Source organism: Arvicola amphibius, chromosome 17, assembly GCF_903992535.2.
Source record: "Arvicola amphibius chromosome 17, mArvAmp1.2, whole genome shotgun sequence".
Lineage (NCBI taxonomy): Eukaryota > Metazoa > Chordata > Mammalia > Rodentia > Cricetidae > Arvicola > Arvicola amphibius.
In genome coordinates this window covers 14,962,799-14,988,236 of record NC_052063.2, presented here as the reverse complement: position 1 = coordinate 14,988,236, position 25,438 = coordinate 14,962,799, and the positions used below count along the sequence as shown (strand labels likewise).

General features: G+C 38.5%; 2 pseudogenes; both read right to left on the bottom strand.

Annotated features, from left to right (window-relative positions):
* Window positions 1-808: 808 nt before the first annotated feature.
* On the bottom strand, window positions 809-1,327 carry LOC119803264 (annotated as a pseudogene).
* Window positions 1,328-5,416: 4,089 nt separating this feature from the next.
* On the bottom strand, window positions 5,417-10,067 carry LOC119803263 (annotated as a pseudogene).
* Between the last annotated feature and the right edge of the window lie 15,371 nt (window positions 10,068-25,438).

Sequence of the window (25,438 nt, the reverse complement as noted above, 5' to 3'; positions counted from 1 at the left end):
GTAGAACTTCAAATATTTGGCAAATGGCTGTTGAAAGGGCCGAGAGACAAGGAGGAATGTACGATGACTTCAAGCTTCTCGGGGCTTTTTGGAAAGGCTAGATTTTGTGGAAATTGAGTGTCAGCGGAACAGGACAAAATCAGCTACATAGCCCATGCAGACTTACCTGTGTGCTTGTAAAACTCAAAGGGAACTGACTAACTGGGCAAGTGTTGTTTTGAACTGTGTTTGAAAGTAGCTAATTGAGCTGTCAAGTATACTGTTCCAATACTCGAGCACAAAACTCTGTAAATTACCTGGGCGTGGCTCGTCATCATTCTCTCCCACAACCACCTTCATCCAGAGTCAAACATTCTTACTCTTAATGTAAAAGAGAGAAACATTTAAATTAAATAATGGGCTTGTTTTTAAAGTAAAGGTTAAAGGCCTGGATTCCTGTAAGAGTCCATTATTTTATCGAAACACTAAGTGGTTCTTAAAGACTCATTCCACATTTCAGTATTTTCCGAGGCTTTTTTTCCCCCATTCTTGGCCAATTTTATTGAAACATGGTATACTTAAAGTTCTATTTAACTTTATATTTTGTTGTTACAAACAAGGCATGCAATGTTCAAATGCTAATTTTAAGATTTGATTCTCTTAAATTAAAAAGGACACGGACATTCAACTCATTTAATTAAAAAAAAGTAAGAAACAAGCTAGTCCACTCTAAACTAGGAGATATGCATGGAAGCTGGGACTGTACAGTGTTTATGACTGTAACTGTAAGCAGACTAGTACCCCAGCAGACTACAACCAGGAACCATGACTAAGTCTCTACAAACAGTGACTCGGGACAGGACTGGGCATTACCTATTGCGTCAGCTTTGCTAAATCTCCGAGTGACGACATTGTTCATGTTTCCATTCTCACAGAGCTTCAGTTTTGTGGGATACACTTCTGCTTTGCAGTGCTTCACAAACATACCCTGTTCTACCACCTTTCTTGCTATTGGCTCTTGGCCCTCCATCAATGTGTACCAGCTGACAAGTTTATTCCAGCCCTCGGTTGGCAGCAGTATGTAACCCGACTCATCAATAAGGTGCTCTTTAAGTGACTGGGCATCGCCATCTTTGAGTAGTCCAGAGTTATCAATGGGTTCAGGATAGATATTTTGATCTCCCATCTGGTATTTATCCCAACTGTCAAAGCCAACATATTTCTTCCACTGTTTGAACCAGTGACTATCTACTAACTACCAGGTGTCCCCTTTCCGGAGCGAGGTTTTGAGCAGCGTAGCAATGTCAGATTGCTGGGTCTCTAGGTTTGCTGCTCCACCTTCTGCCATCTTCTTCCACTAGCGGTACTTTTTCTGAGGCTTTTGAAGTTAGCCTCATCCCCATCTCAGGAAACATGGTGTATCAGAGCTATTGGAGAAGGTAGATACCGTTCGGAGAGCTAGATAAAGGAGATTTTTTTTAATTGATTTTTATTGTGCTCTGCATTTTTCTCTGTCCCCTTCCCTGTCTCCCCCTTCCCCTTCAACCCACTCCCAAGGTCCCCATGCTCACAAATTACTCAGGAGATCTTGTCTTTTTCTACTTCCCATGTAGGTTAGATCTATGCATGTCTCTCTTATGGTGTTCACTGTTGTCTAGGTTTTCTGGGATTGTGATTTGTAGGCTGGTTTTCTTTGCTTTATGTTTAAAAACCACTTATGAGTGAGTACATGTGATAATTGTCTTTCTGGGTTTGGGTTACCTCACTCAAAATGATGTTTTCTAGTTCCATCTATTTGCCTGCAAAATTCAAGATGTTATTATTTTTCTCTGCTGTGTAGTACTTCATTGTGTAAATGTACCACATTTTCCTTATCCATTCTTCAGTTGAGGGGCATTTAGGTTATTTCCAGGTTCTGGCTACGACAAACAATGTTGCTATGAACATAGTTGAGCACATGTCAATAAAGGATATTTTTAACATGTAGATACTAGTTCTCAATGTACTGGCTTTCTGAGATTTACCGATTCGCTATTCCTTTTGAGGGAGAATTCTGGAAGACAAGTGTCTAGTCACCCATGTAGGAATCTTAGGGGTAGAAAGGAGGAACTTCTTAGATGTTCTTTCAACATGGAAAAGCACCCATTGAGAAGATGAGGCAAACTGAACGAGAATGAGGACTAGAGGTTGACCCTCATGTCTCCTCATCCATATTTAAAGAAGTAATCCCATGAGTGGAAGAAAAGAATTCCTCAGCAGACTTGGCATGTCCCTGAATGGTCCCAGAGACACACAGTGAGGGGATTCTTCAGCAAAGGAGAAGAGGAGGTGGTCAGAGATGGTTGATGACGGTGGTAGTTTCCTACCTTGTGTAACCAATGGAGGAGTTGAACAATCTGAGCCATGCCCACCAGCAGAGAGAACCTTGAAGCATGTGCCTGTCTATCCATGCCTAGAGCCTGTTCAAGCATCTGCCTCTCACCCTTCAAAAGTAATCACCCTAAAGAGAAGACACAGAAAGAAAGGGAAGCATGTGTCCTTAGGTGGCTCTTTTAAATAATTGAGCAGGTTTTTCCCTTAATCCAGTTTAAAGCAAACATAACTACCTTGAACCATGGTTGTACTGTCACAAAGAGTTGAGGCTAAAGAATCTCTTCTTGACCTTTTGGCTAAGGTCAAGAATTTAGGCTATGGAGATGAACGTGGTTATAGAACACAAAGGAGGGTGACTCTAGGGAGGGTAATTACAGAATTACTGTTAAGACATGACTCCAAACTGGAGGTTGATGATTCACAGTTTAGGATTATGCAAATTGATGGAAAGAATGTGGCTTTGAAAGAGACACATGTGTGATGGGTGTGCCTGCAATCCCAGTCCTTGGGGGGGTGAAGGATTGACATTTTACCTTTAGCCTGTGCTATGTGAGACCTGCTTTCAAACAAACAGATAAACACACACAATGTCAATCTTCTGCTCAGAAACTGGGAGCAAGTTTATTTTGTTTCACTGATCAATAAGGTTCACCTCTGTAACTTTTGTGGAAATGGATGGTTTCTACTATTTCAGGGAACCAGATAGTTTTGAAATAAATCAGCATAGGACATATACATAGAAAGCATCTTTTTTATAATGAAGGCAAATTCTCATACGCTTTACATTATTTTTTGGATTGTTTGTAAAGTTCCTTTCCAAGTGTTAAATTTGCTGTTGGATTCCATTAGGTTCTTAAGAGTTCAATCAACTTTACTGTGTGTGTATGTGTGTATATGTGAGTATGTGAGTGTATTTTAATAACAACTGTGATTTTTCAAAAAATATCTTTCGTTTCTGAATTTAAATTTTACTTTTATCCGAAGTTATTCTCTTCCACTTGTTTCCCCAGGCCTTTGTCCTCTTCTAAATTCTGAAAATTGAATCTTATCTTCATTGATTTTCTTGATTTTAAAATATCTATATATTATATATGTATATATATGTCAATTATTTGTAAATAGTATTTTCATTCATCTTACTAATAAAATGCCTACATTGTGAAGCTAGAAATGGTTTTAATACCCCCTAGTTTAATATAACTAGTACTTATTGTATTCCTTAGTTCTAATGTGTGACTTTTTAAATTTATACTATGCAGTTTGTGGCTTACAAAAATATTTGAGTTTTAATTTCTAAGCAATTTCATTTTTAAAAAAATAAAACATAATACAAAGATTTTATTTTATAGAATATATAAGTATTTACTACTAGATATTTGACCAGTGTTTTTGATTTTCCTATTGCCACTTGAGATACAAATATGTCTTTTGGTAGTAAAATGATAAGATGCTCAAAATACATTCAGTTTTACTTTCTTTGTTCTGTTTGATCTTTCTCTTTTTATCTCTTTTGTTTCCCTCTTATGGGCTGATAATGATTTGTTAAAAATCTTATAATGCTGTTTCACTTATATCAGTTTTTACATTTATTTCTATTTTAATCTTCCAACAGTTTATTAGAGAGAATGTAGACTTTTTAAAAAGTCTCCACTGTCATGAACATAAATTAATGTTTTCTAAGCTGAAATCAAGGTAGGAAATAAAAATATCCAACAGTGTATTAACATTTTCCACTCATTTGCATACTGGCAGTGCAAATACAAATCTGGTCTAAAATGTACAGACTCTCAAGCAACAATGTTCAACTTTCTTCATCCTCCATGCTACGAGATATAAAAGCTCAAGAGCCAAACAATACCAAATGCATAGGCTTCAAAAACCATCGAAGTTAAGGTCTTCATTAGTCTTTGCTAAAATACACCTGAACACTGGCAAGTGATCACATACAATAATGTGATGTGGGAGAGTCTTCTGTTTGAGTTGATTTCATTGGTTAATTAAGAAACTGCCTTGGCCCATTTGATAGTCCAGCCCTTAGGTGGGTGGAGTAGACAGAACAGGATGCTGGGAGTGAGGCAGATGCCTTGGGCAATCGCCATGCCTCTCCTCTCTGGGTCAGATGTGATGGAGCCAGCCGCCAGGGGTCAGACATGCTGAATCTTTCCCGGTAAGACGCCACTCGTGGTATTACACACATTACCAAATATGGGTTAAAGCAAGATGTGAGAATTAGTTAATAAGAGGCTGAAAATAATGGGCCAGGCAGTGTTTAAAAGAATACAATTTGTGTGTTGTTATTTCGGGTTTTAAGCTAGCCAGGCGGCTGGGAGCCAGGCGGGAATGCAGCCTGCCGCTCTCCACACTGCAATAATGTAAAGTATATTTTTTAAAAAAATAAATCTTAGTGGAGTAATTCTGGAAGGGACACTGGAAGAATGGCAGGGTATCAGTTTAAGAATCAGCCAATCTGTTTCCGCCCCCTTCAAGTCCGTGGTCTGGGATCTAAACTAGGGACCTTGGGGCTGGAGAGATGGCTCAGTGGTTAAGAGCATTGCCTGCTCTTCCAAAGGTCATGAGTTCAATTCCCAGCAACCACATGGTGGCTCACAACCATCTGTAATGAGGTCTGGTACCCTCTTCTGGCCTGCAGACATACACACAGAGTATTGTATACATAATAAATAAATATATAAAAAAAACTAGGGACCTTTCCCTAAGCTGAGAGCTTCCTAGCATGCACGTAGCTGTATTATGAAGAAAGAAGACTTAGGTGAAATGTGTTTATTTCAGAGCTGCTGTATCAGTTGCCTGCCTAGGATCACAACTGCTTCACAGTATCCCGGGAAGGATTTTGCCTTAGCTGACTTAAACTGCCTCATACAATGGTACATTATCAACCCTGGTGAAACCTTTAAAAAAAAGTTTAAAAAAAATCAGGTTGAAAAATGGGTTAAAGGAGGCAAACATGGCTTCTGCCTTTAAAGCTGTCAACTCAGGGATTGTCGCAATTATGAAATCTTGCGGAAGTTACTTTTCTTTCTCCAAATCCAGGCGATGACATTCTTTACTCCAGATCTGGCAATTTTTCCAGCATCACTGTTTTGTGAATTATCTGTTCCATCTAATTCTGGTAAATCTACATTCTCATTATCACCCATGTGATCCATCATCTCAGAGAAATGGTCAAAATTGGACCCATCTTCGTCTGAATCCTCCTCCCGGTCTTTCCAATCGTTGAAGTCCACACTAAGTCAATTAAGCTTTGCCCTCTCCTTTGTTAACCTAGAACACGATTGGCCAGATTCTCCTTTCCACAAACAACATAAAATTGATCTGTTTGTTCTTTTATGCTTGGAATCATTTGGATCAATAGAGTGAAAAAGATCAATTTCATTTAAATGCTTAAAATCAACACTTCCTCCAAAAGAATCGAAAGTGTAAGTTTGGATTTTTCAAAATTTGCATTAACATCTGTCCTCAACACAAAATTCAATAAATATGTCATCTCTTCGATCATACCTCTTTGCATGGCGAATGGGATGGGGGTACAGGCGAATGGGTGGGAGGGTCTCACTGGTCGCTGGGGCAGCTGACAAATTGACCTCTGGCCAGCAGCTACTCCAGCATTTTCTGCCCAGTCTTTACAATTATTTCTAAAAGCAGATTCTTAAATGAATTTTGATGCCTACTGTACTATTTTCCTATAAAGGCATATTTTCAGCTTAGATATTGCCTTCTATCAACTAAAAAAAAAATCATCTTAAGAATTGCCTTAGTTTAAATGCCTTTTACATTCTGCTTGTTTTTGGCTGGTTTGTTTTGGTCAGTCCCCTTGTTTCCATTGTAGCCTAAGACGTGAGCTATTGCCTGCCGTGTTTGCTTACATGTTTGCAGTCATCCTTCTACCTTGTACTAGGGATGTCTTCCTTTCATGAGTTTTCTCCATGCATAATTATTCTACCTCATTATTGTCTAGAAAATAAAACTTCCACCATGGTTGAGGTTTATTAATTATTTCCCCAGCTTCGCAAACCCTGTTATGAAGCTGCCCTATCTCAATATATCTAGACTTTTCCCCAGTTTCATTGCCTTCTGTTTTCCTGTCAATGGTCTATTTCTTTTGCATTTTGATTAATGATAGGATCTGTGCTTGGAGGAGATAGTCACATTAAAAGCATTTACTGGAGGAAGGCCTATTTTTTGATTGTTTTCTTTTTGGTCTTGAAGCTAAATGGCCTCAGTGACAAGAATGCTTAGTGCCTTCTCTTTTGTCAGCCTTGCATGAAAAATGATCATTTTGGTAGCTAAAGAACACTTACTCTTTGAAATAAGGAGAACTGAACATCCACAAAAGGAGAAGGTGTCCCCGAGCTCCCCATGAGTGTTGGGATGGGGGCTCACTGCCCTTTGTTCCATCTGCCTTGAAAATGTGTGGCTCCCCTTGAGATCTGCATGAGACACAGCATGGCTAAGGACCAAGGCTCAGCCTTGGGTAGAAAGCCTCATTACACGCGTCAGCAAGAGCTGAACTGGCTGACTATGACAAACACTTGATTTTGTGGACTCCCAGGCTGTGATGATCTAAGTATAGTTCACCTTACCATTGAGATCAATGAGAATACAATTTCTCAGTCCTAAATCAATAGCTTTCTCTGCTGTCTTTCCCTTTACTCTTCCTCCTACATTGAGAGGAAAATGATATAACTTTCCCCAACCCACTTATTCCGGGGAGGTGACATTCTCTGTACATACTACTCTATGTGTTCATGTTCCTTTAAAATGCTTCCACTAGTAAACTGAGTTTAAAATTCTCAAACATGAAAGCAAGAAAGCAATGGCTGTTTTTAATATTCTATCTTTTTCTAGCTTACCGATTTTTGGTTTTGACTGTTAGTGATTCTGTTGACAGATTTTTCCTGTCAGGAAAAAAACTGGAAATTGAATGATTTTCTTGAGCAGTCAAGGGATATGGGCTTATTCTAAATATTCAGTTTCTAAGCATGACTAATTTTATGTAGATTCACTATACTGTGGTTAAAAAATATACTTTTAAATGTTTGTCCCTAGACTTAAAAAAAAAAAAACCTCAGTAGCTTATAATTACCTACAATTGACTGTTTCTTGAGCCTCCATCAGAGCTGAAAAAAGGATAAAGGAAAACATTCCTGTCCCTCGTGCCTGTGGAGGAGGTCACAGAATGATAGAGTGAGCTTTAAAAAATACACAGAGGTCACACTTATAATGAGCTGGTGTCAAGAAAACAATTAATTAACAGCAGCAACAACAACATGACAATAGAAATGAGAAAATACAATGAAAAATACAACAAAGATATGAAGAAAATACCGATTCAGAGAAAAATCCTTGACCCAGAAATGCTGCACTTATTATAAAAGTTACATAAGATATTAGCTGGCTATGTTTTAGACATTTTATGATTAATATCCACTTGTCTCAAATTCCTTATTTACTAGAAATGTGGTATTCATTAGGCCAAGGTCATGGGTTCAATCCTGCTATGAGTTGGTTACACAGTATTGGGTCAAGCAGAGCAGTGTATGTTTTTTCAAAGATTGGTCTTCTAGAACCATGACATTATTTATTAGACAAAAGCCTATGAAGAAATCTACTACACTCTATAAGCCTCAGATTCTTCCTATAAAACATAGATGTAATAGCCTCTTATCTTCTTATCACAAAAGAATATAAGGGAAAAGGAAAAGTATTTAAAACATACCTCTAAAATATGGAATTCACATAATATATGGTTGATGCCATTTTCACCATACTTGCCTTGCCCAGCATCTTTCAAGCTATATGTTTGACATACAAGAGCAAAAAGCACCTCAGCTAATTTAGGGATAGCCTGATTTCAGTAGTGAAATTCTGTAATTTAAAATATCTGCTTTGTTTGTTCTAGGATGTTGGGTGTGGCTACCCTATAGTAAGCTGCTCAAAAGGAATAGAGTCGAGTCTCTCTGGTTGTTGTGGTTTAAAGACGAAATGACTCCAACATGCTCATGTGTTGGAGGCTTAGACCCCAGCTGATGGCACTATTTTGGGAGGTTCTAGAAACATTTAGGAGGTGGGGCCTAGTTTAGAGGTAGTGGGTTAGGAGTGGGTGGAAAGGGTAACAGTGAATGTTATGAGTGGTCCCTGGTCAGCTCTTCCCTTCCTGTTTCCTGTCTGGCAGCGTAGCCTCTGATATATTCCTGCTACCATGATGCTCCGCTTCCTCCTTGGGCCAGAAGCATAGACCCAAGTGACTTTGGATTGAAGCTGCTGAAACATGCCAAGCAACAATGAATCTTTCCTCTTAAGCAGTACTGAAAATTGAACTGACACAGTAATTCACAGTTCAGTGTTAGTTTTGCTCATGAACAATGTGCTCATTAAGATGTTTACCATAACCTTTTAACTATCTAAAATATGGCATTTCTTTGTAAGATCAGTATAAAATGCTAAACAGGGCAAATTGGGGTTCTGTCCGGTGGGAGGTCCTTCTGTCTGTGTGTTGCTTTTATTGGTCAATGAATAAAGAAACTACCTTGGCCTGTTGACAGGGCAAAACTTAGGTAGATGGGGAAAACTGGACTGAATGCTGGGAGAAAAAGGCAGAGTCAGAGAGATACCATAGAGCCACGGCCAGAGTCAGACATGCTGAAAATTTGCTGGTAAGCCACTGTCACATGGTGATACACAGAATAATGGAGATAGGTTAAATTAATATGTAAGAGGTAGCCAATAAGAAGCTAGAGCTAATGGGACAAGCAGTGATTTAAATAATACAGTTTCTGTGTGATTATTTCAGGGCAAATCTATCCTGGCGGTCGGGAACCAACAAGTGGTTCCTCCAACACTGCCCTAAGGAGAAAAATGATTCAATTTTTTTTGTGAAAGAGAAACTTAAATGAGCAAACATGTAAGTAAATAAGAATATGCATGTAAATTGAAAGACATATATGAAAGAAATAAAAAACAGACTTCTATGAAAGACAGTACAACAGAGTCCCTGTTTATGGAATATGGGACTCTGTTAACTAAAACTGAGCCCTGGAGGATGTTAAATTGTCATCAGGAAAACAGTGAAGTGGGGCGGGGTATATTGAGACAGAGGAAGAAGGAAGAACATGGGTATAATCAATCGTCCTTTTTCATTCTGCATCTCAATGTACCTTAGTACCTGGATTCCCAAGGACAGTTTGCTGAGAAAATTAATGGATCTACAAATACAACTTTCTTTCAGTAGTAATTAATTCTAGTAGTTCAGTTTTTTTTTTCTTGCTTTTGATGACAGAATCATTTGGGACTCAGTCACCTTCCCATTTTTAATCTTTTATATTACACTAAACTGGGATTTCTGTCTTTTATCTTCCCATTGTAATCTTTTATATTACACTAAACTGGGGTTTCTATCTCCACTTTCCTTAACACTGTAGGTAAATTGGGGACCAGGTCATCCTTTCTAAAGCATTTTCAGTTGGTGGTCTATACCATGAAGGCCTGGGATATTTCCGATTTACCAGCATGATTACGACTATCATGAGTGGTGCAGGAATTTTGCTGGTTGCTGCTTCCTTCAGACGAATTAACTGGTTTTGTCTGGATATCTTGAAGTTCTCTACCTGATGTTTCCCTGACTTTTCAGTGTAGTTTGCTGTCTGCACTGAGACCCTTCTGCTCCCCTCTTTGGCTACTAGCTTATTCCGAGACATTCAATCTTGAAGTTGAAGGAAGCTCACTACTTGTTCTCATCCCTACCTTGACGCCATTTTCCTTACCATAGGCTTCTACACCCTTCTGTGTCTTGTTTACTTCCACTTCAACATGAAGTGTACAGAAACTCTTTACATGGCTGCCATTTCTCTCTCTGCTGAATTTTCTACATGTTAAATTTGATTCTCTCCTTTGGTAATTAAGACTTTAGAAATGCCATAATGTTGAATGGTTATCTCTTTAGCACCTTGAGGATTCGACTAGTACTTCTTTTTCCTTTCTGTTTAGGTTCTTTCTCTATCTAGTCTTTCTTGTTCCTGCCTCTGTCAGGAATATGATAATACTAATAGAATTTCTTTGGCGGAGAAAATGGGCTTTCAGATATTACAAAATAAGTATGGAACTCTTTGTGGGATAACCAGAAACACAGACTTGAGTTTTGATGAAAAAAGTGTGGTAAAAAGTACTGACATCTGGCAAAAAAAAAAAAAAAAAAAAAAAAAAAAAAAAAACAAAAACAAACAAACAAACAAAAAAAAAAAAAACGAGATAGAAGGTATGTGACCACAAGTCAAAGCCAGCACATTCATTCATCAGAAATGAAAGCTAGTACGTCATTTATAAGAGGAATTTAAATTCAGGTCAATTTTTTTTTTTTTTTTTGCCAGAATGTTCTAGAGTAGCTATTTTTAAAGTCAGTGGAAGACTTGAAACTTTCAGATTTGGCATCCAAAGCAACAGACTAGCTTAAGCTCTCTGTGAGCTTCGGAGCCACCAGCAATAACTATAAGGTGAAGCTAATAAAACCACAAGCTGTAGAAACACAGGTGTCAGTATGGGGGTTACTTTGTGGAATTCTTTGTCTGATCAGATAAATTGCTATAATTTAATTAGCTGACTACATCCCACAGAATGGACATGGTGGCATTTTTTTTTGTTTGTGCTCTAACAAATAAAGCTTGCCTGAAGATCAGAGGACAGAGCTAGCCACTAGTTAATTACAGAGGTCTGGAGGTTGATCCAGCCAGACCGGAAGTGATATGGTTGAGCAGAGAGATTATAAAGCAGGAGGAGACAGGAAGGAGCTCAGCCCTTTTTTGGCTGAGGAGTTAGCAAGGTAAGAGTTGACTGTGGCATTTAAGACAATATCTGGCTAATTAAAACTCATGTAACAAACAGGTGCTTCCGTTTTCATTTTGCATTTACATATGAGATGAAACAATGAAACCAATTGGTTTCCGATTGTTCATTTGCTGGTAGTTGGATGGACACCAACTTGAGAGTTACAGAATGAGTTATTCTCTCTCAGCACCCTCATACCTTGCTTTCCCTAGTATTAAGAGTTTAAGGGAAGGAACAACAGAATTGCTAGTGAAGACAATGCACAATGTATCAGTTGTACATCTTTATCTAACAATAGTGCGATGTGTGTGACAATGTATATAAATGGTTTAAATTCACTAACCCAAAGGCATAGGGATGAATAGGTTAAAAAAAAAAACAAGGCCATATATATGCTGTTATATGACATACATTTAATTTGTAAGGACACATATAGACAGAAGATGATGGTCTGGAAAGGTAACTTCTGTGCAAATGGAAGCCAAAATAGTAAAATATATTTCTACCGGGATTAGACCTTCTTATTCCACTATGGGGGAATTTTCTGTTTTGCAATATATGCTTATGTAATTCTTGATATTTTTCAACAAATTATATTATATTTGCACATATATAATCAAGATTTATGTTTTAAATATTGTATTTGGATATTTTGTATGTTACTGTATAGAGAAAAATATTTTTTTAAAAAAAAACAGAGAAACAACTTTACAGAGTAGTTTTTAGATATGTGGCTCTCAATTATTTATTCATTCATTCTTTCTCCCATCTATTTATTTTCATTGTTGGGAATTATACCCTGGGCTCCACGTATGCCAGGTAGAACACTACTACTTAGCTGTATTTCCAGTCCTCATTCATTGTCATAGATGCATTTTAATCCTCCCTTCTGGTGGAGTATATCCAACTGAAAGAAACATCCAGCGGGGACATGTGCCCAGCTAGTGAGGGCTTTCTAAATTGAATGTTTAGGCAGAAAAATAGTCAAGTAGTGGAAAATTTGCTAAATAAAACAGACATATAGTTAAAGTCTTTTAAAATAAGAACTGTCATATCCAAGTAGCTATTTTATTAAAACAATACTTTCATTTTACTTTAATATTATTTATCATCCACAGACTCAGCCATCAACATTAGTTTTAACACACTCAGCATAACATGTTTAGACTTTCATCCACGCTTAGGTTTTTACCCATTTGTGATCATTTATGTTTCTTTATGCTCATTTCTTATATTTTTAAGATTAAGATTTATTTGTTTGTGTCTCCTTTTTTTTTTTTTTTTTTTTTTTTTGGCTCACCCACAGCTGCTTCGGAGGTGGCATCAGCATAGCAGAGCTGGTGGAGTGAGACACAGCCTTTTCCTACAAGGCCTCAGAGTTTAGCAGAGCTGTGGCCCAGGCAAAAATCTCGACAGAGATCATAGACTCCAAGGAATAGCACTGCAAATACTGGCTTGCACGAAGCTAAGAACTTTAACATGATAAACTTTTATTTATTTATTTTCCCCTTTCAAGATGTGTTCCCACGAGGAGTTAAGATAAGAAAAAACAAACAAGATTAAACAGAAACAATGGGTGGCAATGAAGACTTGGGCCTCTTTCTGAGTGGCTAATTTAAAAAAAAAAAAAAGGTCAGATTAGGGTAAAATATTAAACAGGTTATCTTAGTAAACTACTTCTTAGTCTGGTAAATAATTAACATCTTTCTTCAGAATTCCAAAAAGAAATGCCAAAGCTCCTTTTGTAGCTGTAGGAAAGCAGTCCTCAGTTGAGGAAGTGACAGCATAAAATATCGCTTAGATTTGAACTGGGTAGGGGCATGTTTAAGAAAAATGTAATAGAGGTGGGTTAGGGAAGTACAATCTTGTACTTTCCCGCCCAGTGTCAGGGATTGCACATTGAGATCAGGAGAGCCTCGTGGGTACGGAGAACAACCCAGGTGTAGGGACTCAAGTTCTCAACGATTATAGTCATGGGTTGTGGTTAAAGATGCAAGAGTAGAAAGCCATCATTCCCCATTTTCCTTAACTTCAACTTTGTGAATTTGCCTCCCTACTTTGCTCTTTTATGCCAGGCTAAATTGTTGTGTTTAGGACATTGCTATGGGTATGTCTATGCACACGCATATATAATCGTGCAAATAATCATGTATTTAGACACATTAAACTTCTAAATGGGATTATGCTCCTTAAAATCATGAGCCAGAATACGTCTTTCCTTGATTAAAATGAGGATTGTATATAAAAAAAAAAAAAAACTCTTGGTGGGGAGATAATGCTGTTGTGTCTGAGGCAGGGGAAGCTTGCAGCGTTGATCACACTTTGGCTGATTTTAAGAAAAAGCATCAATAGAACTAGAAGCAGGACCAGACTTTAACTCTTAGGATCCAACCCTAGGACCTGCGCTCACCAACCAGGCACTATGTCCTAAAAGCATACAGTCTTCAAAAATAGTACCTCTAACTTAAGGCCAGCTGCTAAACCATGAGCTCATGGGAGATATTTCACAGCCAGACCATAGCAATAAAAGCACGAATGAAGGTAGCTCCTCCCATTAAATGTGGGAGTCTATTGGTTTGGACGGAGGGTGTTTTTGCGAGGTGCGAGGCATGTTGTGCGTGCCAGGGCAATGCTCTGCCACTGAGCTCCATACTGCTCTTCTCAGTCTCTTCCTGTCTGTAAAACCCAAACCCCTTTCTGCTTAGCTCACAGAACACCCATTCTTCGCTACGGAACACAGGATTGCCAGGCTCTCCGAGTGTGTGCAACAGTCCGCGAATATCTTAAACTTGCTGTCTGTCATTTTATCTTCTGGCACTATATAGCTAATGGGACTCTGCGTTCCGTTAAAATTGCATTCATGGAGTGTTGCAGCCAGGGATGAAGGAGTAAAACAAGAAAGGGTCTTGCAATAGTAGTTTGAGGAGACCAAAATACTCGTGGGAGGAAGAATAGGATCTATTAAGAAAGTAGAAAGGACATAAGGGAGGTGAAGTGAGCATCCCGTTGCCGAGAGCATCCAGAGTTGAACAGGGATTTAAGTCAACTGAAGTTAAAGCCAGACCTATTTCCTTAACTTGCCAATTTTCCTTTCTTCCCCATCCAGGTGTTTTGGAACACATGCTGATCATAAAATCAGTTTTGCTCTTGGAGTATGTTGCTTCATCCTTCATAGCAGGATGGAAGTGGCTCTACAGAGATGTGAAACATTACTCCACCAAGTGCTTATGTTCCTACGTCATTAGAGAAGAAAATTGCCCCATTCCTGGAATGCTTCAGTATTTTTCTACTGAGCTGACCACTAGAGCATAGGTCTTCTTGATGTGGCAATTTATTTCAGAATAGAAAGGGGGAAAGCTACACAGCATACCATCTAAGCGACTAACTTCTTACCTAATCAAGATGGAGGTCAGTGCTGGGAGCAGTTCTCTTTTAGCTGATTCCAAAGGCTTTACTCCAGTGGCATCATGGGCATGGAGGGTGAGCCTCACGCTAACCAGCTATATGAACAGACTTTTCACCCCTTTCCCTCCCCACAAATTAAATCAATGGGAGATCTGTGTTTATGTTAATGACTGAGTGTGAACTTTACATGTTAGCAGAAGTATTGGGGGTATTATTTTTACAAGCTTTGTGGGAAACGAAGTTGAAAATAGCTGTGATTATGCACATCTTGCTTGTTTAGCTGTTCTTATTATCTAGGCACAAAACAAAGGATTCCCCCAAACATAGATTTGATGACTCCCTGATGCCTATAGGGTTCTTCTGTGTTATATAGATCCGTATTTTTAGATGTTGAGACCCCAATTAACTTCAGTTCATATCTGTGAAGTACAAGTCTTTACTAATTAAAGACAGAACAATTGGACATGTCACCAGAGTTGTGGTTCAATAAATCATATTTTTACCCAGCCAACTCAAAGCCCCTGTGGTGCTTTATCATAAAGGCTGGCAGATACACAGTTACTTTGTGTGTAGGTGATTTCAAAATCTTGGTCATTTGATTGCAAGGACAAATTGTCGACATTCTCATAAATTAACACATAGCTTCTGTTCCTTTGCTAGATTGTGCCTATCCAGATTAATAGTTTTTCCACTGTCTGTAGCTTCTTTATACCTTCCATTGTTTCCCTCCCCTGGAGATGGTGTTTTATGAATATTGTGATGATACTACGCCACAAAGGGTAGTCTTCTAGTAGTGAATTTATTGTTTTGGTACAGGTGATCCATGATCTTGTGCAACACATAAATAGCATTCATTTCATGGGCTTTTCAATTTATGATGATGGTCTCCATTTGTAAGTTATGGAAGCTTGTATGAGGCAGGTAACCCAAGCTCATTTGGTCTCTTCTTGACCAAATATGTCAGGACTTTCTTCTGCATCTCAGGTACCTTATATGTCTCACTTAATATTTATAGCTCTAACCATGGCTAGCTAAGTTTACATGCATTTTTTAAATTTAAAAGATGCCTTCATACAATCTCAAAGCAATTAAGATAACCTTCCCCCAAATCACCCAAACAGGTCACTGAACAAACACTTAACCATGGGCTGATTGTTTTCTAGATCATGTGGCATTTCTCACATGCCATAATGGGTAATATTAAGTATTTTGATATAGGCATTTTGCTAAGAGCATAGTTCTCCAGAATAACTCTTTAAACCTCCTCAAACGCTAGTAGATAACACTATTAAAAGTGATATTTAAATCCTCTTTAAAATTGAAGGTCCAAAGTTAATCGGATGCCACTGAGTCATTGGCTACCATCACCCATTTTAAAGTAATTTTGGCATGCTCTCTTTCTGCCAGTCACTGACATGGATGCTGGAGGCAACAGTAAGCAAATGAGAGACCAGGCTTTAGCATTGAGTTCCTTGTGATACTACTAAAGAAGCTCACAACTGTTTGCATAACTAATCACATTTACTATGACCCCCCTTTTTACGGGATACGTGCAGGATTGCAAGAGGCTGAAAACATTACACTATGAGGACGTGGGCACTTCTGTGCTGTAGGAGAGCAGCCTTAAAACAACCATGAAAATGACCTTGGGCTAGTTATGATGGTAAAATGATGCCGATTAACACATATGATGCAGTGATTATTTCTAAGCGTTGTTGTTAAATATAAACACTGTTCTGATTTCATTTGTGGTTTATTTTTTTTCTCATGGTTTATTTTTTTTTATATTTAAAAATTTCCATCTCCTTCCCTCCTCCTCCCCCCTCCCTCCACTCCTCCTCCCCCTTCCCTCCCCTCCTTCATTTGTGGTTTATTATGGAAATTGTTTTCTCTTATTTTTCTATTTTTGACATATGTACATGGCTACACGACTTTTAAAAGTGAAAGCAAAATATCTCCAAATGTTAAACTATTTCTTAAGAGATTTGACAACCTTCATTGTGCATGTGTGTGAGTGTGTGTGAGTGTGTGTGTGTGTGTGTGTGTGTGTGTGCCTGCAAGAAAACACTGACTCTTTTCTTCTCTGTGTTTGGTTAACTAGCTTTGTGTTTCTGCATTTCTGGTATGTGTGGTCTTCACATTTGGGGGAGGAAAGAGGGACAAGTCAGTGGCAACGATCTTCTCTCCTGGTTTCTGAATAACAGTTTCAATTAAAAAGAAAATTGAAAGCTCATTCAACCTTGAATTAATGCTTCCAAGATTAGGACAAATCTATGGGACTTAGGATTCCAAGGTGCTAGCCCATTTCTATACTCAGTAAGCAATCAGACTAAAAAATAAAATGAAAATAATTTTATTGATCAATCACATGTATGCAGTCCTGTTGCCAAAGGATCAGAAAGTTTTATGTTATACTTTAAGTGACGCAAAGTCATGTATTACACAATAAAATATGCTCAAATCTTTGCTCCACAAACCTTACTTAAATATACTTATTTGATTCTCCTGTTAGGGAAATAATATTGGCAATGCATTTACTTAATAATTTTAAAAATATACATTAAAAAGAAACTAATAGTTATCCAAAATCCCATAGCACAATGACAAACCATGATTCTATTTTGTACATCTGCTTCTAGCATTTTAATACACACATATAATTCCTACTACAGACACATGTATGCACACACAGTACATAAAGACATGTATTTATTATGAGCATGAGAATATATTTTTACATATACTGGTACTTTCAGATATCTTATATTAGGTGTATGACATCTAGTGTCAACATCTTAGGTCAACCTATTAGCTTTTGATTGACTTTCAAGGGTTTCCGTTTTTCTTGTATTATATGAGGAGATGTTGATGCCATCAACTTGAAGGCGGAGTTGATTTAGCTGCCTAAGTAATGTATTAGAAATACATGGGCTATAAAATAATGCTCCCCTCATCTACTTCTCCTCCCTCTGGATGTATACATCCCAAACTCCCTCATAAATAAAGCCTTCTAGGAAGGTTTAAGAAGGCGATCTGTTTTAAGTAACATGTAACAACGAGTTTTGAAGTGGGAATCATACAGCTATCTTATTATGCGGTGTCCTGGCTTTTGCCCTGTTGCTGCAGAGCATGTGACAAAAATGAAACTAAATTTAATCTTATTTGTTCTTGATCGTTGTCACTACCCGGAAATAATTACAGCCCCACTAGTGTTATCCAAAAAGGCAGAATATAAGGAACAGAATTCCAAATGTCACTAATACCAGTGTTTCCTTTATAAAGGCTTTATGAATACTAGCTAGCCTCACCTGTCCATCAACCCTACCTTCCCATTTGCCTCTATCCTATTGAATTGCCCAGAGTCACTGACTGAGAGCTAATAGGGCTACTCCTGTATGCGGTTGCTGTTGTTTGTGAGTCCATAAATCAATGCTAAATTATGAGCCTGCAAAAGTAATACCTAGAAGAAAACCAAGTGACTTCTTTCTACGTGGGACATGAAGGCGATCAAAGTTGATGTGCAGGATCTCTGGCCCTCTTTGTTTACATGTAGGGCCAGCTCTAACTGGTGTGACATGGCCAAGTAATGATAGCCCGAGGCCAGAGACATGGGGAGCTGACGTCCTGACATTTATTTTCAAAATAGCTCAACATTTTCCAGGCCCATTCTGTCCGTTCTGCTGACAACGGTTCTTCTGTTCGCCATCTAGAACGAAGACATTCTTCTCCACATGACATAATTGAGGATCCACCTTAAACCACTTTGAAAAAGAAAGTTCTTCTCAGCCTCAGAGTGACTCTCTGTTTTTGCTTTCGGAAGAAATGAATGTGGCTTGGAAATTTTATCATTAAAAGACGAAGAAGCGATTTAAAAAAAAAAAATCCCCTTATCTTCTATTGAGAAGTGGGCTTTTTAAAAATAGTTATAAAATTTGAGGTGGAATTTAATAGCTGTGCTGTTGTCCAGCTTGTCTGTGGGTTTGGGGTTTGGTCACCAGCACACACACACACACACACACACACATACACATACACACAAACACACCAAGAGAGAACAAACAAAATCTCCCTGGGCCTGGGCCTATATTCCCAAGATTTCAAAGCCTAAAGCTGGTGAACTAGGAAACCAGGCAAGCCTGGATATGAAAAATTAGTAACTTTTAAATATTTTCAAGTCTTTCAATGTTTTATACTGATATTAAAGCATTAGCTAGGCAATGAGGCTCATTATAACAACAGCTGTAATTTTAAGCGTACAATGTCCTGTGGCTATGAAACATTTAGATAAAAAACTATGAAGAGGGTTGGGCTTTGCTGTTGTATAGAGGAGAAAGCAGGCAATGTGCAAGGGTACATTCTGGAAAAATGGCCAGGTGAACCATGAAGATTAAGGTTAAGGCCTTGGCACTAGATTGAGTGTGAGACAGCCAGAGTAAGACGTGGCATCCAGCCAGGATGTGGCATGATCACCCTGAGAGGTGCACTGAGTTGAGTCAACCTAGATGAGTCGGGTACTCTAGGTGAGGAAAGGAAGTGAGGATCAGCCGGTATGTTAGACAAAAAGTACGTCTGGAGGCTGCTTAGTTTGATTCTTTCAAAAATAAAAGAAACAATCAGGAATTGGGGGACTTTCGTGAAAAAATGGATACCCCACTTGGATACTTTCATTAGTGTGTGGAATTCAGTTTTAATCTACACCGAAATCTTTTTTTTTCACCGTATGGCAAACCTTTTTAAAAATATCCTTTTCATGATTTCCATTTACCTATCACTCTGATACTTTTGAAATGTAGACTAGGCTTTGGATGATGTAATTCCTCAGCTTGAGAGAAGATGGGGAAAATACAGGCATATTCTAAGGCCTTTCAAACATACCATTTGAACAGCCAGATTCAACGTAATTTCAAGATATTTAGTACATATTACTTAACTACATGCCTTTACCGGAGGAAACGATAATGCAAAATAGAGATAAATATATAGCTTAATAACATTTAATTTTTATCTTTATTTATTTATTTATTTATTTGTTTGTTTTGTTTTGTTTTTTGAGACAGAGTTTCTCTGTGGCTTTGGAGCCTGTCCTGGAGCTAGCTCTTGTAGACCAGGCTGGCCTCGAACTCACAGAGATCCGCCTGCCTCTGCCTCCCGAGTGCTGGGATTAAAGGCGTGCGCCACCACCGCCCGGCTTAATTTTTATCTTTTTTTAAATTGACTGTGATTTATCTTCAGTGAATATGTTATATTTTGCACCACAAGATGCTGTTATTTACAACATGCAACTATTTTTGTTTTCCTTTGGGGAGTTTCTAAATAGTCTTTCCCTAAGATTAGGATATACAGTTAAATCTAGGTAGCCTTTCAAGGACTGTCTCACTCCCTCCTTCTTAATAACCCAACACAGAACTGTGCTTGACGACCTCCATGGTGACATCATCACTGTTCAAAAAAACGCTTCTGAAAGTCAAGCGGCCTTTAAGCCAACCCCATGAGCTTGGAAAATATCAAAGGGGACTGAGCTGCTTAAATAATGAAACAAGGTCATTTTCTGCTTCCTCAGAAAATGTTTTTTATTACTCTGAAAGGAACTTTGGAATTGAATCAAAAAATGAATGGCAGTCCATCCTCCTCTAGAAGTTGTGTTTAGATTATTAAAAGGGTTTGGCTAGTGTCAGGGAAATTAAACGGGGACTAGACTGTGCCATTTCAATGTGAAAATGCCTATAAGTCTCCATAAGAAAACCACACATTAATATTTATTCGGGTATCTTTACAGTGGTTTCCAGAGCATAGCTCTATAGTAATAAGACATTAACGTGTGATTTATTCTCAGTAACCACAGAAAAGTTGAATGCAGATTTCATTATGAAATAAGTTAATCATATTCAAATTCTTAAAAAAATTTTCAACATCTCTCCCTCGAATAGCCCCAAAATTTTAAGCATTGGATTCTAAAAAATATACTGAATGAAATAGGAATTCTATGGAGTTTTGTTTTATTTCTAACTCTATTATGTAATTTTGTAGTGAAATTTCGTAGACTGATGCATAGGGAATAAAATAAATATCTTCTTTAATATATATCTCCCACATAACTGTAAAAAGTGGGCTCATTGAAAATGTTCCCCATAATCAAAAAAAGTAAAATTAGTTTTACCAGAGGGGAAGAAAGTCAGGGACAGCTGTTTTCCCTCTAACATCTTCATTTCCCCTTCTGTGCTCACATAATTGTCTCTCCAGTGAGTCACATATTTTACTTGGGCTTGGAAAATTAGCTTTAGACACATTCCAAAACAATCCTACCGTTGGCTAATCATTAACAAATGTTAATGTTAAGGAGCCTGACCCTTCTAGACAGACAGCCACCAAGAGGTAATTGCTTTATGAGGCTTTCCCCATAGAAGAGATTGCATCTACCCTGTGGGCAGCTATCCCTCTTTCTTTGCATTCCCCAATCAACTGATTTATTGGTTTTCTAAATTTTGGTACCACCATCATCCTGATAAGGAAAGTCTCTATTGCTTACTATGAGTCACTTAACCCAAAATCAAGATAGGATTTGGAATATTCCCCAACCTAGCAGAAAACTAGAAAAGAGCAAATATTAGAATTTACCTTACTTATGTAAATTCCCCAGCTGTGCCCTATGAACACCTCAAACGGATCCTCTTCTGTTAAATTAACCTCTAAATGGACATAAATCATGTGAAATTTTAATCTTCTCCAGAATCGTCTATTGTAGAGCTTAGAACAAAACATGTGTCCCATGACATTGTCTTTGCTCACGAGGACTTTTGTGAATCAGCAAACAGATTTTTTTAAAGCTGCCTAATACGGTGTATAGAAGGGAGTAGATTATATTTAACACAGAGCCTAATTAAAAAGATGGGTGTTATTTCTATTTTTTGCAGCCACTGTCGCATCCTTTTTAATATGATCATCCTCATACCTTTTCACCAACCAGAGTCAGGAAACTGGTTATTAAGGAACTAGGAATAATAATAATAAAAAAAGGCTAGGGTAAGCAGCTGTCTGTTATCTTCTCTCTATAGGAAACAACATAAAAATAAGCCAATCAACCAAAGAACAATGAGAGATGCTTAACAGAAGGCTGAAGTGTACTGAGCTGTAAAGGAGGTATGCCATGGCAATTGAGAATTATTTCTAATCACAGAAATTAGAAAATGATATTTTGATGACTAGTTTCTAGGGAAATTTTCAGAATTTCATAAGGATGGCTTCAGCTGAGACTCCTAGCAATAGTGGAAAGGGTACCTAACCCAGCCTTCCCCTATAATCAGATTGGTGAGTACCCTAATTGTCATCATAGAACCTTCAGGCAGATGCAGAGATACACAATCAAGCAACAGACTGAGCTCTGGGAATCAAGTCAAAGAGAGGGAGGACAGATTATGTGAGCAAAGGGGGGTGGTCAAGAACATGACAGGGAGATCTTCAGAGAACAGCTGACCCAAGCTTTTGGGACTCCACAAACTCTAGTCTGACAGCTGTGGAGCCTGCATGGGACTGAACTCTACCAACTTAATATGGGAGACAATTGTGTTGCTTGGTCTATTTGAGGGGATGCCATCAGTGGGACCACAATCTATCCCTGGCACATGAGCTGGCTTTTTATAACCAATTCCCTATGCTGGGATGTCTTGTTAAACCTTGATGCAATGGGGAGAAGCTTGGTCCAGTTTCAACTTAATGTGCCAACCTTTGTGGACTCCCATAGGAGGTCTTACCCTTTGGAAGGTGTTGGTGGAGAGTGATTGTTCATTCCTGGCCACCCAGACCAGAAATAAATACACAAAAACTATATTATTTGCAATTATGTTTGGCCAACAGCTTAAGCTTCTTTCTAGCTAGCTCTTATATCTTAAATCAAACCATTTCTATTAATCTGTGTATCACCTACTAGCTAGTTCTAGGTCATGGCCTACTAGCAAAGTTCCATCCAGCATCAGGCATCTGCCTTCTCTCTCTCTCTCTCTCTCTCTCTCTCTATATATATATATATATATATATATATATATATATATTTCAACCTGGTGATATTCTGCTCTCCCTTAGGCCCAAAGCATCTTCTTTATTAACGAAGGGTAATAAAACATATTCATAGCATACAGAGGATAATCCCACATCAGGGGAGAGGGGACGGGGGGTAGTTTGGGAGGGAGGCAGGAAAGTGTTGGAGAAGGTATGAGAGGGAGAATTGTGGTTGCAATGTAAAATGAATAAAAAAAATTAAAATTGAAAATTAAAAATAAAAAAAGAAACTAGAAAATGAAAGACGATGGAATGTCAGTTCACGGTCTATTTTTGTGAGCATGGCTGCTATTTGGAGCAACTAATGAAGGCTAAAATACAATCAGAAGAACTAGATAGAATAAGAATCTAGGAGGCCCTACAAAGAAGGTTAAAACAATTAGACTCCTATGGAAATTCATTTCCCATATAGTCAATCAAATATATTAGTTTTCAATTTCTTTATAATATCAAGAACTCAGTGGTCTATAACCTTTATTATCTCCTGGTTTTAGAGGACAGAAGTTCTATTAAACTGAGTGATTTGGGATCTTGTCTCAGGATTACACAAGATTGGCAGGTGGCTTCTGGGCTGAGTTCTTATTGTGGATATGGAGTGGGTGGGGAGCTAGGGCAGGTGGGAGGGATTGGCTTCCAAGCTTAGTTAAGATGGAGGAATCATTCAAGTCCATGCAGCTGTAGAGTTGAGGTCCCAATTGCTGGCTAGTTTACTTATGCTCATAGAAGCCACCTTAAGGATGCAAAGTGACATTTACAGTAAATACACCAAGGGAATGGGGAATTGGAAATGATCTAGAATTTTGCTTATTAAAATGATTCTTTTTTTAAAATATTTATTTATTATGTATACAGCATTTCTTCCATGTATGTCTGCAGGCCAGAAGAGGGCATCAGACCCCATTACAGATGGTTGTGAGCCACCATATGGTTGCTGGGAATTGAACTCAGGACCTTTGGAAGAGCAGGCAATGCTCTTAACCTCTGAGCCATCTCTCCAGCCCTAAAATGATTCTTATAACATAACTAGATGGTAAAAGAAAGTTCTTACATGCACTAAACCCACCAAGGAACTATTTTAGCAACTTGAGCTAATGCAATGCTACACCCAGCTTGCTACACATTGGGTCTTGGTTGTGTTTTTAGCACACAGAATTTTGACAACAACAACAACAACAATAATACTAATAATTTGCTCGTTGAAGAAATAATGGCTTCAAGTGGTAGAAAAAGTGTTTCTATTTACATAGCTCATAGTTTGGAGGCCCACAATTTAGACCCAGATTTCACCCTGGCTAAGAATCACCACACAACCTAGACTTCAGTTGAATGGCTAGAGACTTAGTGTGAAGGGTCAGGGTGAAGATAATACAACTGACTTCGTTCTGCTTAAACATTTCCATATTACAAGCCTCTGCTTTGATTTGCTCTGAGTGTTACGTGTACGCTGTATACAGCCTTTTGCCAGAGACTTGTGATGAAATACACCACACCACATTCAATCCTTGTAGAATTTTCCTGGTGTTAGGGATAAGAAAACTGAGATTGGAATTAACTATCTTACACAAGGCCCCGGAGCCGCAGAGCAGCAGTTGTAGACTTTGGATTCCACATTATCTAACTCTGAAGGATTTTATTACACTCTGTGGTTAACCTTAGAGTTACTAATGTCGATATGCACATATCTCTAGGAAGCAGAAGTGCTCGGGTATGATGGAGCGTTCACACTTCACATGTCTGAGGCCAGTTCTGTTACTCACCTGTTTCTCTAGCATCCGCTCCCTAATGCCAGAAAGGAGAACATTACATTTGGCGGGTATTAGAAAAATTAATGCTTTATAAGGGGTCAAGATTGTACCTATAAAACAAAACAAACCATTCTTTTTTTTTTTTTTTTTAGTCTGGGCCAGCTGCATGGCATAAACTGTGCATCAGTTCTCCCTTGTTCTTTGTGTACTTTCTAGGATTGAGAATTTATTTGACAGCATGGCACGAAAATATGCTTCCATGGGGCTAGCTAACTGGTAAGGAGAAAGAATTGTGAAGACGTTGAATGTGCATGCAAACAGAAGGCAAGAGGAAGGCTATGAATGTAGGTCGCTTGTTAAAAGGATTACCCAAGGTGGCTAATGTATATGACAGATTGGTAGAGTTTCTTACTTGGAAGTTGGGGAGACAGTGATTAACATATAATCTGTGTGTGGTAGTAAAGTTTGAAGCAATGACTATATCGATAGCAAGTTACATCCTGTACTGGGTTATCCAGCAATTCATTAAATATTTAGTAAACCTTCCTAGGCCTCGAAAGTGCAAGGTGTCAATGAAACACAAAGGTGAAGCATGAATTATTGCTCGAAGAGCGGGTCTGTCTGCTGACAGAGGAGAGGAAGCATGTGAGCATTGATGACGGCAAGCGGGAAGTCACACAGGAAGTAACAAGGTTCTGATGATGACATCCAGAGGGGAAGATAAGCCTCCAGCTGAGAGGAGTTGGAAATGATCTGTGGGGATGGATGCCGGCAAGCTTCAAGAAGGCCAGGCAGCTGGTGAGACATTTGGGAACTGAATGAGAGATATGGAGTGTCTTAGGGTTTCTATTGCTGTGAAGAGACACCATGACCATGGCAGCTCCTGGAAAGGAAACCATTTAACTGGGGCTGGCTTACAGTTCAGAGGTTCGGTCCATTATCAGCATGGCAGTACATGGCAGTCATGGTGCTGGAGAGGTAGCTGAGGTTTCCACGTCTGGATCAGCAGATTGTGAACCCCCAAGCCTGGTTTGAACTTCTGAGAC